At 49.9% G+C, this 12,869-nt stretch overlaps 1 long non-coding RNA gene across 1 annotated transcript in view; it reads left to right on the top strand.

Moving 5' to 3' along the window:
• The first annotated feature begins 147 nt into the window (after window positions 1-147).
• LOC144281929 (uncharacterized) overlaps window positions 148-12,869 on the top strand; it is a 30,432-nt gene continuing 17,710 nt past the window's right edge. Inside the window, exon 1 of the long non-coding RNA XR_013350305.1 lies at window positions 148-446. This is a non-coding gene — a long non-coding RNA (uncharacterized LOC144281929). The remainder of the gene's footprint in view (window positions 447-12,869) is intronic.

A 12,869-nucleotide genomic window follows, 5' to 3' on the forward strand; every position in this document is an offset into this window, starting at 1 on the left:
GCCGGCCCCCCGGGGGGCGGGGCGGGAGGCGGGAGCGCAGTCCGCGCGCGGGCGGGGGCGGGGGCGGGGCCGCGGCGGGGGCGGGGCCGCTCGGGGGCGGGGCCTCTGCGGGGGGCGGGGCGGGGTCCTTGCAGCGCCCGGGAGCTCCGAGCTCCAAGCTCCTCGTGGGGTGCACCCCCCCGGGGGCGCAGCGCGTGCGCAAGCCCCGCCCGCACAGCTGCGAGGCCGCGGGCCGGGATGGTGCAGTCCTCGCCCCGGGTTTCATCATCCCGGGCCCGCAGGTGCCAGTCGCGCCTGCAGCCCCTGCGCACCTGCACCCCCTGCCGACGCCCCTGCAAGCCCCTGGCATAGTCCAGCTCGCACGCCTGCGGGCCTGCGGTCCCCTTCCCACGCCCGGCCGAAGCTGCAGGAGGTCCTGCTTCTCTCCAAGGCTTCTCGGCACACAGGTAGGCGCTGCTGCATAGTCGTTGAAGAATGAGCGCTCAGCATAGAGCGACCATTACTCTTGGCAAAGGTGTTCCCAGGTAGGCAGGGGCACCTGGGTCCCGCAGAGCGAGCTCGGGGCAAGAGCCAGCGCCAGAAACCAGAGAGCACCCCCTGTCTGGGCCTCAGGCTCTCTATCTGCAAAGTACATGGAATGAGGTGACCCCTGAGCTCCCTTCTCGTCTTGGAAATTCTGCATCTAGGTGTTTTTTAGGCAGAAAAGCAGCCCAAAGCTCCCTCACCCCAACGAACACACACACTCCACATTAGATTTGTGAAAGTAAGGGGCAAGGGGGCACCTAAAAAACACAGCAGCGTAGGGGAGGAGGTGCTAGAAAATCTGGGTTTGAATGGAGATGCATGTAATCACTCACCTCTTGGCTGACTCTGAGCATGTTACTGAGCGTTTGTAAGCTAAGTTTTCCCATCTGTAAAGTGGGGTCACGCACTCATCTCACTGTCTGTGATGATAGTTCGGGGAGGCGACCGTTAAAAAAGCCAAGAGTTTGGAACCTGGTGCTGTGGGTCACTCTTACGCATCCTTGTCAAAAGAATGAACGCCATGCGCTTGAATTAAATACGTTGATTGCCAATAAAGGGGAAGGGGGAATGGAGAGAGCAGCAGAAACGAAAGATGTCTCTGAATATTCCTGTGTTAGGAAACTGGCTTTCCCACAAAGGAAACTTATTCAGGCTCCTCATCAATGGTTCCGCCCCCAGCACCTAGATCTATGCTGCCTCCTTCCTGGCTTCTGTCCCAGTGGACAGGGACACAGTCTCCAGGTAAAGCATTCCCCCCCCGCCGCAGGGAGTTTGGCTTCTCTAAGGACCCCGCTGCCTTCAATACCATGTTCTCACCTATTCTACCCAGTCGTGGAGCAACACCCCCACCCTTGCCAAAGGGTCATGCGCTTCCTGTCATCTCCACCCGTGATCAGAAGGGGCCGGGGAGCTGGGAGGGTAGATGGGTAGAGAGAGGTGAGCACAAATCCGTTTGCAAAACTGGGAAAAACAATGCCTAGCACACAGTGCATCCACGTGGGCTCGCACGTCATCATTTAGGAAACAAGTTAATGTCTCAATTATGTCCTTTGCCAATCTGTCATGGTTGCGTGAGAAGGAAGCTCCCTTTCTTTCCTGTGAGCCACACTTTTCGGTTCACGAAGCGCTTTCATACTCATCACCGCATTTGAACCTGATAGACCTCAATGAAGTGAAACAGGCAGGCATCATCCCCATCTTGCAGACGAAGCTCAGGGACACCAAGTGACGTGTTCACGGGGCACAGTCAGGTGCAGAGCAGGGACCGATTTCCAAGCCCATGCTGCAGCCCATACACGCAGGGACCAGTGTGTCTCTCGGGGTTTGGGGCTTTGCACAGGCATTGCAATGCGCTGAGCCCAGGAGGGCTTTGGGGTGGTAGCTACGGAGGTGATGATGGTGGTGACAGCGCGAACTTTGCCCCCATCTTGCCCTCTAGACCCGACTGGGGAGGGGGCAGGAGCCGGCCTCTAAATATCGCAAATAACACCTGATGGAACAGTCACGACAGTCCCGCCTGTGCGCTGGACGAGACTGCAGGAGCACAGAAGCCCTTGCTGCCCCGCGCGGCGGGGAGTCACCTGCTTGCAGGACGCAGTGCCCGGCGTCGTTCCTTAGCGACTTTTGACCGAGCACCTCCTGCGTGTCTGGGGCCGGCGTGGGCTCTGGGCCGCAGGGAGTCGCACAGGGTCCCCGCCTCCACACAAGTGCTCGGGCAAGGCAGACCCCCCTAGATAAGCCCACGCGAGCTGCGGCTACGCTAACTGCCGGGCTGGAGGACGGAGTTGCATGACGGCCCAGGCGTCTGAGGGAAGGGTTCCCGGTCAAGGCAGCCCGGGAACTGCCGGGAGGCGACGAGCAGGGTGAGGGGTGCAGCCCCGGTGGGCGGGGAGCCATGCAGACAGCGAGCCAGGAGAACTCGCCCTCAGCCTCGCCCTCCCAGCGGCCCTGCCCTGGGTGCCCTCACCCCGCAGGCCCGGCCCGGGGCTGGCACAGGCCTTGGGCAGGAGGGGACGCCTCGTAGGGGGCTTGGTGTTGGGGACGGGGCACCCCCGGTGCAGGCCGGGCGCTCGGATGACAGCAGGACAGGCCCCGTGCAGGAGCGGACGCCTCACAGGGGCTCGGTGTCGGGGACGGGGCCCCCCAGGTGCAGGCCGGGCGCTGGGGTGACAGCGGGGCAGGCCTCGGGCAGGAGGGGCCGGGCTGGGAGGCCAGAGTCGGGGGGTGAGCGGTTAGGACTGGCAGCCTCCACCCGAGTGTACAATTCTGGGTTGTACCCGCAGAGCAACCAGGAGTCTCCGGCAGCTTCGGGGACAGGCCACGGCGTAGTACTGGTGCTTACAGTCCTGCTGCGGAGGGTGGACTGGGGCAGGGAGCTGGGGGCGCGCGGGGGGGCCGTGGCGCTGCCGGCCTGGACTCTCCTGCACCCCGGAACCTAGTGAGCACCATGCCCTGTGCACCTGTCCCACAGCCTGGGTGGAGCGAGTCAGGTGGACTCCGGAAGGCCCGAGCTCCCGTGGCGGGTGCGGGGCAGCAGGAGGGGGTGCGGCCCGGGCAGCCCCTGGGGGTGCAGAGGGTGCAGAGGGTGCAGTGCGGCCACGGCATCAGCGGGTGGGAACCCGACGGGAGACGCTGTCCCACAAAGAGCAGGCGGGCTTGGGGGCCACGGAAGGGGCGCGAGGTCCTCCGGGAGGTCACGGGGTGCTGGAGCTGGGGGCTGGGGGACCTGCGGGAACCCTCGCTCCCGGTGGGGGTCAGGGCCCTCGACCATCAGCTGCCTCGGCCCGGGCAGTGGTTCTGCGCAGCAGCCCCCGCGTGTTTGCCTAAAACACGGATGCCAGAGTCCGACACGCGGGCTCCGGGGCTCTAGAGCTGGGCTTGCCCGGGGACTTCCTATTATCAGGGTTTTTCTTTTAAGTTTTGGTTCTTAAGAGAGAGCGTGAGCAGGGAGAGGGGCAGAGGGAGAGAGACCCCTCATCAGTGCCCACGCCCAGCCCAGGGCCTGATGTGGGCTCCAGCTGATGCCCGAGGTCGCGCTCTGGGCTGAGGCCAAGAGTCCGCAGGCACCTGACTGCCGCCCGGCGCTCGTCCCACCACCGGGTCTCGAGGTGCAGCGAAGTGGAGGACCACAGGGACCCCGCAAGGCTCGCAGCACCCGAGTGGGAAGAGCACAGGTAGGAGCTCCGGACTCTGCTTCCAGGGTTGTCACTAATGTGTCCCACGACCTTGAGCCAGGGCCACCCTCACCTCGGCCTCCTCATCTGCACAACTGCCTGCATGTCCCCCTGATTTCCGAGCCCCCGGCTCCAGCTTGAAGGCCTTCAGTCTCCTTTTCCAGCCACCTGGCTCCCTCGCGGGCACGGTTGCAACCTCTGCTCGCTGTGCCTCGGTTTCCTTACTTGTCAGTGAGGTGACGACAGTGCCTCCCTCAAAGGGTTGCTCAGAGAGAAAGAAATAATATATAATTATAAATACAAATATTCATATATGATACATCATATTATAAATATTAACTATAATATAAATATCATAAATATAAATTATAATAAAATTATATATGACAGTACTTTTATTTTTTTATTTTTATTTTTTAACATATAACAGTATTTTTAAAACAAGGTCTAGGGATCCCTGGGTGGCACAGCGGTTTAGTGCCTACCTTTGGCCCAGGGCGTGATCCTGGAGACCCGGGATCGAATCCCACGTCAGGTTCCCGGTGCATGGAGCCTGCTTCTCCCTCTGCCTGTGTCTCTGCCTCTCTCTCTCTCTCTCTGTGTGTGTGACTATCATAAATTTAAAAATAAATAAATAAAACAAGGTCTGGCTGGTGTGATTAAAGAAAAATTTTGCAGGATTGACTTCCACCGGTCTGTTCTGGCATGCTTCTGATAATATGAGAATCCTCTGGATCAATGACAGCCGGAGCGCAAACTCTGACGCGTTTCCCACGTGTTGGGCCCAGTTCAGTATTTATTGCCACCGTAGCGACGGACACCAGTTTTGGGCAACATGGCGCAGTATTCCCGTCCAGATTTCCTCAGGGTTGGGCAGTTGTTGGCGAGCCGGCCAGGTGCCCCTAAATTGATATTTTTACTTTTTTTTTAAAGATTTTATTTATTTATTCATGATAGAGAGAGAGGCAGAGGCACAGGCAGAGGGAGAAGCAGGCTCCATGCAGGGAGCCCGACGCGCAACTCGATCCCAGGCCTCCAGGATCACACCCCGTGCTGCAGGCAGTGCTAAACCACTGTGCCCATTTTTACTTTTTTTTAAAGATTTTATTTATTTATTCATGAAAGACACAGAGAAAGAGAGAGGCAGAGACCCAGGCAGAGAGAGAAGCAGGCTCCATGCAGGGAGCCCGACACGGGACTCGATTCCGGGACCCCGGGCTCACAACTTGAGCCGAAGGCAGATGCTCAACCGCTGAGCCCCCTCAGGATCCCTAAATTGATATTTTTAAAGTTTCTTTTCCTTTGGATATTAGGGTAGATTAGAAAGTCTGAAAGACCAAACACTCCGTTGCTAATGGTGGTTATCTTTGCATGGTGGGCTTATTGGTGACTGATCTTTCTTTTCGCTTGATGTATTATCAGTGTTTGAAAAAATAAAAATAAGTTTTAAAAAAAAAGGCAAAAGCAGCATGACCACATTCTAGGGAACTGTATACACAGAGGAATTGAAGGCAGGGACTTGAGCGGGTATTTGTACACCGATGTTCAAAGAAGCATCATTCACAATTGCCAAAAGGTGGAAACAACCCAGACGTCCCTTGACGAACGAACGCGTGGGTAAACAACCTGTAATGGGACGTTCTCCGATCTCTAAAAGGAAGGAAATCCTGACTGTGCTACACAGAAGTGAAACGTAAAGATGGGACAATGCTAAGTGGAAAGGACAAAGGCCCATTATGCAGGCACGAGAGAACAAATATTGTGATTCCACGTCCATAAAGGGCACACAGAATAGGTAAATTTATAGAAGCAGGAGTTCCCAAGGGCTGGCGGAAAGGTCGAGTGGGAAGGTGTTGTTTAATGGGTATAGAGTTCCAGTTTGAGATGACGAGAACGTTCTGGAGCTGGATGGTTGTGATGGTTATGCAAGAACGTAAATGTGCCTGATGCCACTGGGCCATACACTTAAAAATGGTCAAAATAGTGAATTTTGTATTATGCATATTTTACCGTAATAAAAAATAACCACAAGGATTTCCCGTATAGCGCCAGAAAATGTGAAAAGGGAAACAATGTACGTCTCAGAAAGCCGAAGGCTGCGGAGAGCTTCTGGGAGGCGGCCGCTCAGGCTTCTCCACCTCCCGTCCTCTCTCGGCCGCACACCGGGCAGTGCCCATCCTCACCCTTCATGATTCCCTTTCTAACCGGAGGCCCCCCCCCCTTTTTTTTGTAAGTCAGGCTTCAAGTTTTAGGAGAAAATTAGGGGTGATTTTGTTGAGATTCCAGCCACTCTGAGTCAATTTGAGGCAAATTATCGCCTCCCTACGAAGCAAATATTGGTTGAGTTGAGCTGATAGCCAGGACACACACGTGGGTGCAGCTCTCCAAGTGATGTGCGAAGTGGGTTAAAGATAAACTCGTAAGGCTCCAAAGCCAAGCAGACCAGGCAACTGCAGGGGCGAAGCAAGGGTGGCCCACAGAGACGGAGACCGAGCAGAGACATTTCCAGAAGCGGCGCTTACACCGCAGCATTGCCTCGACGGCGTTTCAAGGCAGGGGCAGCGCGTGGTCCTAGCGACGGGTCCAGCCGAGCACAGGGGGTGCTGGAGCTGAGGGCAGGAAAGGGTGTGGGACAAGGGGACAAGGAGCCAGTACCCGCTTCAGGCGCTCATGCAGCCGCTCTCACCCGGACTCTTCGTGGGTCCACATTCCTTGGTTTCTTGCTTCCTGGTCCTGCAGGGGTATGAACCCCTGGCTCTACTCCTTCGGTCACAGACCTTCAGGAAGGATTTTAGAAACCGTCCAAGGAACCAACATAGAGAATCCTCAGCAGCCAACTCGGTGGCTGCAGCCACTCCGCCCCTTAAAACACAGACTAAATATTAAGCAACGGTTGCAATCAATATTCCCAGCCTGGGAGGGAGGGCCGGGGGGGCTCAGCGGTTTGGCGCCTGCCTTTGGCCCAGGGCGTGATCCTGGAGTCCCGGGATTGAGTCCCGTGTCGGGCTCCCGGCATGGAGCCTGCTTCTCCCTCTCCTCTGCCTGTGTCTCTGCCCCTCTCTCTCTCTCTCTATCATAAATAAATAAATAAATCTTAAAAAAAAATTTTTCCAGCTGGTTTCCTCTCCAACTTTTCCCAGATATTTTCTTCATGAAGCCACAGAATCCTTCACCTAGAGAGGCTTGCTAAATAGGTTCAGAACCCAGGAACATAGGAGATAAAGAATATCTATGCCGAGCCTTATGCTTTGTAGTTCTCGTTTCTTCCTTTAGCTTTTAAATGCTGGTTCTTGAGCGTTCTTCAGACCCCTCTGTGTTAGGGAAGCAAATGTGCTTCTTGTTTTTCCGCTTGAGGAAATAGAACAGATGTTTACCTAGAACCTTATCTGTGCGTTTATCTGTCTCTCGTAGGCCCGGGTTAGCCCCAGGGGGCCTGGCACAAAGCTTCGTTTACATTCCTGCTGATATCTATTAAGCAATTTTAGCGTGTCAGGCGCTTTGCTGCGTCTCGGACACGCCCAGAGCAACACAGCGACACGTGCACCATCGGGCTCCCCACAGCAGGGACGGCAATACCAGGGTTCCGAGGGACAGGGCAACCTGTGAGGATCAAGAGCTGAACTAGAACTTGGGACCTAGGAGGTTAAAGGCTGGGTCCCACAGAGCTGCCCCCGCGTGCCACTGGTCACAAGCAGAGTCCCCAGGCTACCTGCACTTGTGCCCCGATGGCTACAAACCCCGGACTCCACAACCCCGTGTGTCACTCAGACTCAGCCGTTCTCTAGAAGGACTCCCAGAGCTCAGGAAAGCACTGCCCTCGGGATGACAGTCTTGTAAAGGACACGACGCAGGAGCAGCGCCGCGGAGGGGACGCGTGGGAGGCTGTGGGTCGGGGCCACGGCCAGGGCTGCCCGGGCGGCACCCCCGCGCCCGCCAGCTCGCCAGGCCTCCTCGTTCTGATCAAGGCTTCATCGGGCGGCTGGACTGCTGACGTCCTTGAACGTTGGACTCAGTTCCCTGGAGTCTCTGACTCAGTTCCCTGGAGTTCACCAGGCGGGGCTGAAAGTCCCAGCCTTGAGCCCTTCCCTTGCACCACCGCCGCTGCCACGCCACCGCCACCGCCACCGAGGCTCCCGCAGGCGCCCGTCAGCATGAACACCCCTGTGCTCGCGGGGACTCCCCAGGAATGACGGAAGCCCCTCCTAGTACTCAGGCTGCTCCAGGAGTTTTGGAGCTCGTGCCAGGAACTGGGAACAAAGACCAACTCCGTTTTGTTCTATCATTTTATTTCACTTTTTTTTTTTTTTTGCATCGTGATAAGTGTCTCTTTAATCCCCATCACCTATTTCGCCCGCCTGCCCTCAGGTGGCCATCAGTTGGTTCTCTACAGTTAGGAGTCTGTTCCTTGGTTTTTCTCTCTCTCTCCTTTTTTTTTTTCCTTTGCTCATTTGGTTTGTTTCTTAAATTCCACACAAGAGCGAAATCGGGTGGTATTTGTCTTTCTGTCACTGCGCGTTCCACATCCATCACACTCTCCGGCTCCGGCCATGTCTTTGCAAATGGCAAGATTGTGTTTCCAACGGCTGAATACTATTCCTTTACATGGACACCACATCTTCTTTATCCATTCGTCTGTCGACGGACACTTTGGGCCGCTTCCTGGGTTTGGCCGTGGTCGGTACGGCCGCGACACACAGGGGTGCGTGTGTGGTTTTGCACTTGGGGAGTAAATACCTAGTAGTTCTATTTTTAACTTTGTGAGGAGCGTTCATACTGTGTCCCAGAGTGGCTGCACTGTTTGCACATCCACTGACTAGAGGGTTCCTTTTTTCCTCCACATGTTCATAAACACTCGTGGTCTCTTCTGTTTTTGATTCTAGCCGTTCCCATAGGTGTGAGGTGACATGGTGCTGTCGTTCTGCTCTGCGTTTCCCTGACAATGAGTGACGCTGAGCATCCCTCCATGTGCCTGTTGGCCATCTGGACGTCTTCTTTTTTAAAAAATATTTTATTTATCTTTTTACGAGAGACACAGAGAGAGAGAGAGGCAGAGACCCAGGCAGAGGGAGAAGCGGGCTCCCTGCAGGGAGCCTGATGCAGGACTCGATCCCGGGTCTCCAAGATCATGCTAAACCGCTGAGCGCCCCCAGGATCCCCTATCTGGACGTCTTCTTTGGAGCAATGTCTATTTACAACTTCTGCCCATTTGTAAATTGTATTATTCGTTTTTTGGGTGTTGAGTTGTATCGTTTCTTTACGTATTTTGGCTACTAACCCTTTATCAGATGTCATTTGCAAGTATATCCTCTGATTCTGTAGGTTGCCTTTTGATTTTGTTGATTGTCTCCTGTGCTGTGCAGAAGCTTTTATGTTGATGTAGTCCCACTAGCTTATTTCTGCTTTTGGTTCCCTTGCCTCAGGAGATATATCTAGAAAAATGTTGTTATGGCCCACGTCAGAGACATTACTGCCGCGCTGTCTTCTAGGATTTCAGGTCTCACATTTAGGCCTTTGATGTATTTTGAGTTTATTTTTGTGTGTGGTGAGAGAAAGTGGTCCAGTTTCATTCTTTTGCTTGTGGCTGTCCAGTTTTCTGAACATCTTTCTTGAATGTCTTTTTCTCGTTGTATATTCTCTCCTCCTTTATCAAAGATTAATTGACCATATAACTGTGGGTTTATTTCTGGGTTTTCTATTCTATTCCACTGATCCGTGTGTCTGTTTTTGTGCCAATACCATATGGTTTCCGTTACTACCACTTTGTAATATAACTTGAAATCTAGAATTATGATACCTCTACTTTTATTTTTCTTTTTCAAGATGGTTTTGGCTATTTGCTCTCTTATGGTTCCATCATATTTTAGGATGGTTTGTTCTAGTTCTGTGAAAAAAGGATATTGGTATTTTGATAGGGACTGCATTAAGTATGTAGATTGGTTTGGGTAGTATAGACATTTTAACGATATTTGTTCTTCCAACTCATGAGCATAGAATGTCTTTCCATTTCTTAGCATCATCTTGAATTTCTTTTATTAGTGTCTCCTAATTTTCAGAGCACAGGTCTTTCACCTCTTTGGTTAAGGTTATTCCTAGATACTTTATTGTTTTTGGTGCAATTGTAAATGTGTTGTTTTCTTAATTTCACTTTCTGCTGCTTCATGAGTACTATATATGAAAATGCAACAGATTTCTGTACGTTGATTTTTGTATCCTTCAATTTTACTGAATTCATTTATCAGTTCTAGTTTTGTTTTTTGGTGGAGTCTTTTAGATTTTCCTACATAGACTATCATGCCATCTGCAAATAGTGAGGGTTTTACTTCTTTCTTACCAATTTGGACATCTTTTTTTTTTTTTTCCTGTATGCTTCCTAATTGCTGTGGCTAGGACTTCTAGTATTATATTGAATAAAAGTGGTGAGAATGAACATCTTTGTCTTGTTTCTGACCTTAGGGGAAAAGCTCTCACTTTTTCACTGAGTATGATGTTAGCTGTGGTTTTTCAGATAAGGCCTTTATTATGTTGAAATATGTTCCCTCTGGACCGGTTTTGCAGAGGGTTTTTATCATGAATGGATGTTGCACCAAATATGAATTGTACTATGTCACAATAGCATATAGATGAATCCTGGGTTTTTTAAGCCATTCTCCCAACCTTATGTGGTTTTTTTAAAATTCAAGTATAATTAATATACAGTGTTATATTAGTTTCAAGTCAATCTATGACTTAAAAAAATATTCTATTTATTTATTCATGAGAGACACAGAGAGAGGCAGAGACACAGGCAGAGGGAGAAGCAGACTCCCTGCAGGAGCCGATATGGGACTCGATCCCAGGACCCCAGGGTCATGGCCTGAGCTAAAGGGAGATGCTCAACTGCTGAGCCACCGAGGTGCCCCTATCTATGACTTTTGATTGAGAGTTTAGCCCATTTACAATAGCAGAATTACTGATAAGAAAGGACTTACTATTGGCATTTTGTTATTTGTTTTCTGTTTGTCTTGTAGATTATTTTTGTCCTTCACCTCCACTATCACTGCCTTCCCTTGCATTTAGTCAACTTTCATAGTGACCTGATTTGATTGTCTCCTTATTTACTTTTGTGCATATTCTATAGATAATTTCTTTCTCGTTTCCATGGGGATTACATGTAACAACCTAATGTTAAAACAGTCTATTTTCAGTAATCTCTACGCCCAGTGTGGGACTTGAACTCACAACCTTGAGATCAAGAGTCTCACACTCTAATGACAGAGCCAGCCAGGCGCCCCATAGCAGTCTACTCTAAATAAATACCAACTTAGCTTTGATCACATATAAGAACCACACTGCTTTACAGTTCCATCTCCCCACACTTTGTTTTTAATGTCAGAGTTACATCTTTATGTACCTGTTAACATGGATTCATGACTATTCACAAGGAGGAACTGGGAGTCTATACTTAAAGAACTAACACCTTGACCTTCCAGCTGCCACGTGCTGGTTCTGGGCCCCAGCTTTTCTTTCTTGCCTCAGACTCAGGCACTCAGCTTGTGGGATTTGACACTTGATTAGATGCTGTGATCCCAAGTGCAGAGCTCCTCATTCTTACGGCATCAGGACCCAGAGGACAGAAGCTCTTCGCTTTTGAAAAGTTCGGGGAAATAGAGCATAGAAAAATAATATATCTGAGAAAAAAGCAAATCCTACAAAGACTGAATGATCTTGTGCTAGTCCAGAGGACCCAGGTCCCTACTATGGTCGGGGTTTCACAGAGGTCAAGAAAGGCTCCAGATGATTCCATTATTTAAGGGTCATTTTAATTAAGGAGGAGAAAAGGCCAATGCAGGGTACAACAGTTGTGATATCCTTTAATTTATTTATATATTTAGTAAATTTTTTTATATAAAAATGTTCAAACTCATAGAAAAGTAAGACACCCATATACCCACCAACTAGATTCAATGACTGTTACATTTTTGCCATATTTACTTCATTTAGATATAAATACTTCATCAAATCAAAGATGCCATTGATTGTAAGAGGCCCCATTATTTTATATAACAATAAGAAAAGAGAAAACACTGCCATTAATTGTTTAAGCACCACCAATTTCTAAGATACATTCTAATTTCGGGGATATTAAGATATAAAAGAAGTGTGTCTAGAGATTATGTATTATATAACTCCATTATATGAAGTGTTACATCAAGTAAAACTAATCTTTGGTGAAGGAGATCATCAAAACAGTGGTTCCCTCAGTGAGGGGCTGGAGAGGACATTAACTTGGAAGAGGCAGGAGGAAATTTTCTGGGGAAAATATTCTGTATTTTGATAGAATAATGGCATTTGTCAAAACTCATTTCACCGTAAGACTTAACATCTGTATATAATGCATAATATTGTAAGTATTATACCTCAGCTAGAAGCCAATGGGGCACCTGGGCGGCTGAGTCAGCGAAGTGTCTGACGCTCGATTTCGCCCAAGTCATGACCTCCGGATCCTGAGCTTGAGCCCCGCGTTGGACTCTGTGCTGAACATGGACTCTCCTTAAGAGTCTCTCTCTCCCTCTGCTCCTCCTCACCCTAACAAGGAAAACTTAAAAAAGAAGAAATTAAAATAACAAAACGTGACTGGAAATTTGATTTTTTTTTTGATAAAACATTTTAAAAGTAAAATTACAGTAAATTCTTTAGCAGGCATCTCTAAAAAATAAGAGCATTCTACTATACAGCTGCAATGCCATTATATCATATGTAAACATTTAACAGTAGTTTCATAATATCATCTTTGGTCCATATTCAAATTTCTCTAAGTATAATCGTCTAAAATTTTATATTTGTTGTTTGTAAGCTTTTTATTAGAAAATAAAATACATATACAGAAAACTACACCAAACATACATAGCCACCACTTATGACAAAAGGTAGACCTGTGCTGGCCACCTTGGAAGGAATCCATGTGTTTCATCTCAATCACAACCAACCTTTTTTCAAAGTGACCACAATTCTAAGCAAGATTCCATGAGTTTCCATGTGCCAATAGCAGGTTGGTTGTTTCCTTACCCTTTACACTCAGTTGGATACAAAATCTTTGGCTCACATTTTCTTTCCTGGATATCTTAAATATGTGACTCTGTTTTCCTCCACCATAAAGAAATGCTATTGAAAGTCTAATGAAAATCTAATTTT

The sequence above is a fragment of the Canis aureus genome, chromosome 13 (assembly GCF_053574225.1).
Source record: "Canis aureus isolate CA01 chromosome 13, VMU_Caureus_v.1.0, whole genome shotgun sequence".
In the NCBI taxonomy this organism is placed as follows: domain Eukaryota; kingdom Metazoa; phylum Chordata; class Mammalia; order Carnivora; family Canidae; genus Canis; species Canis aureus.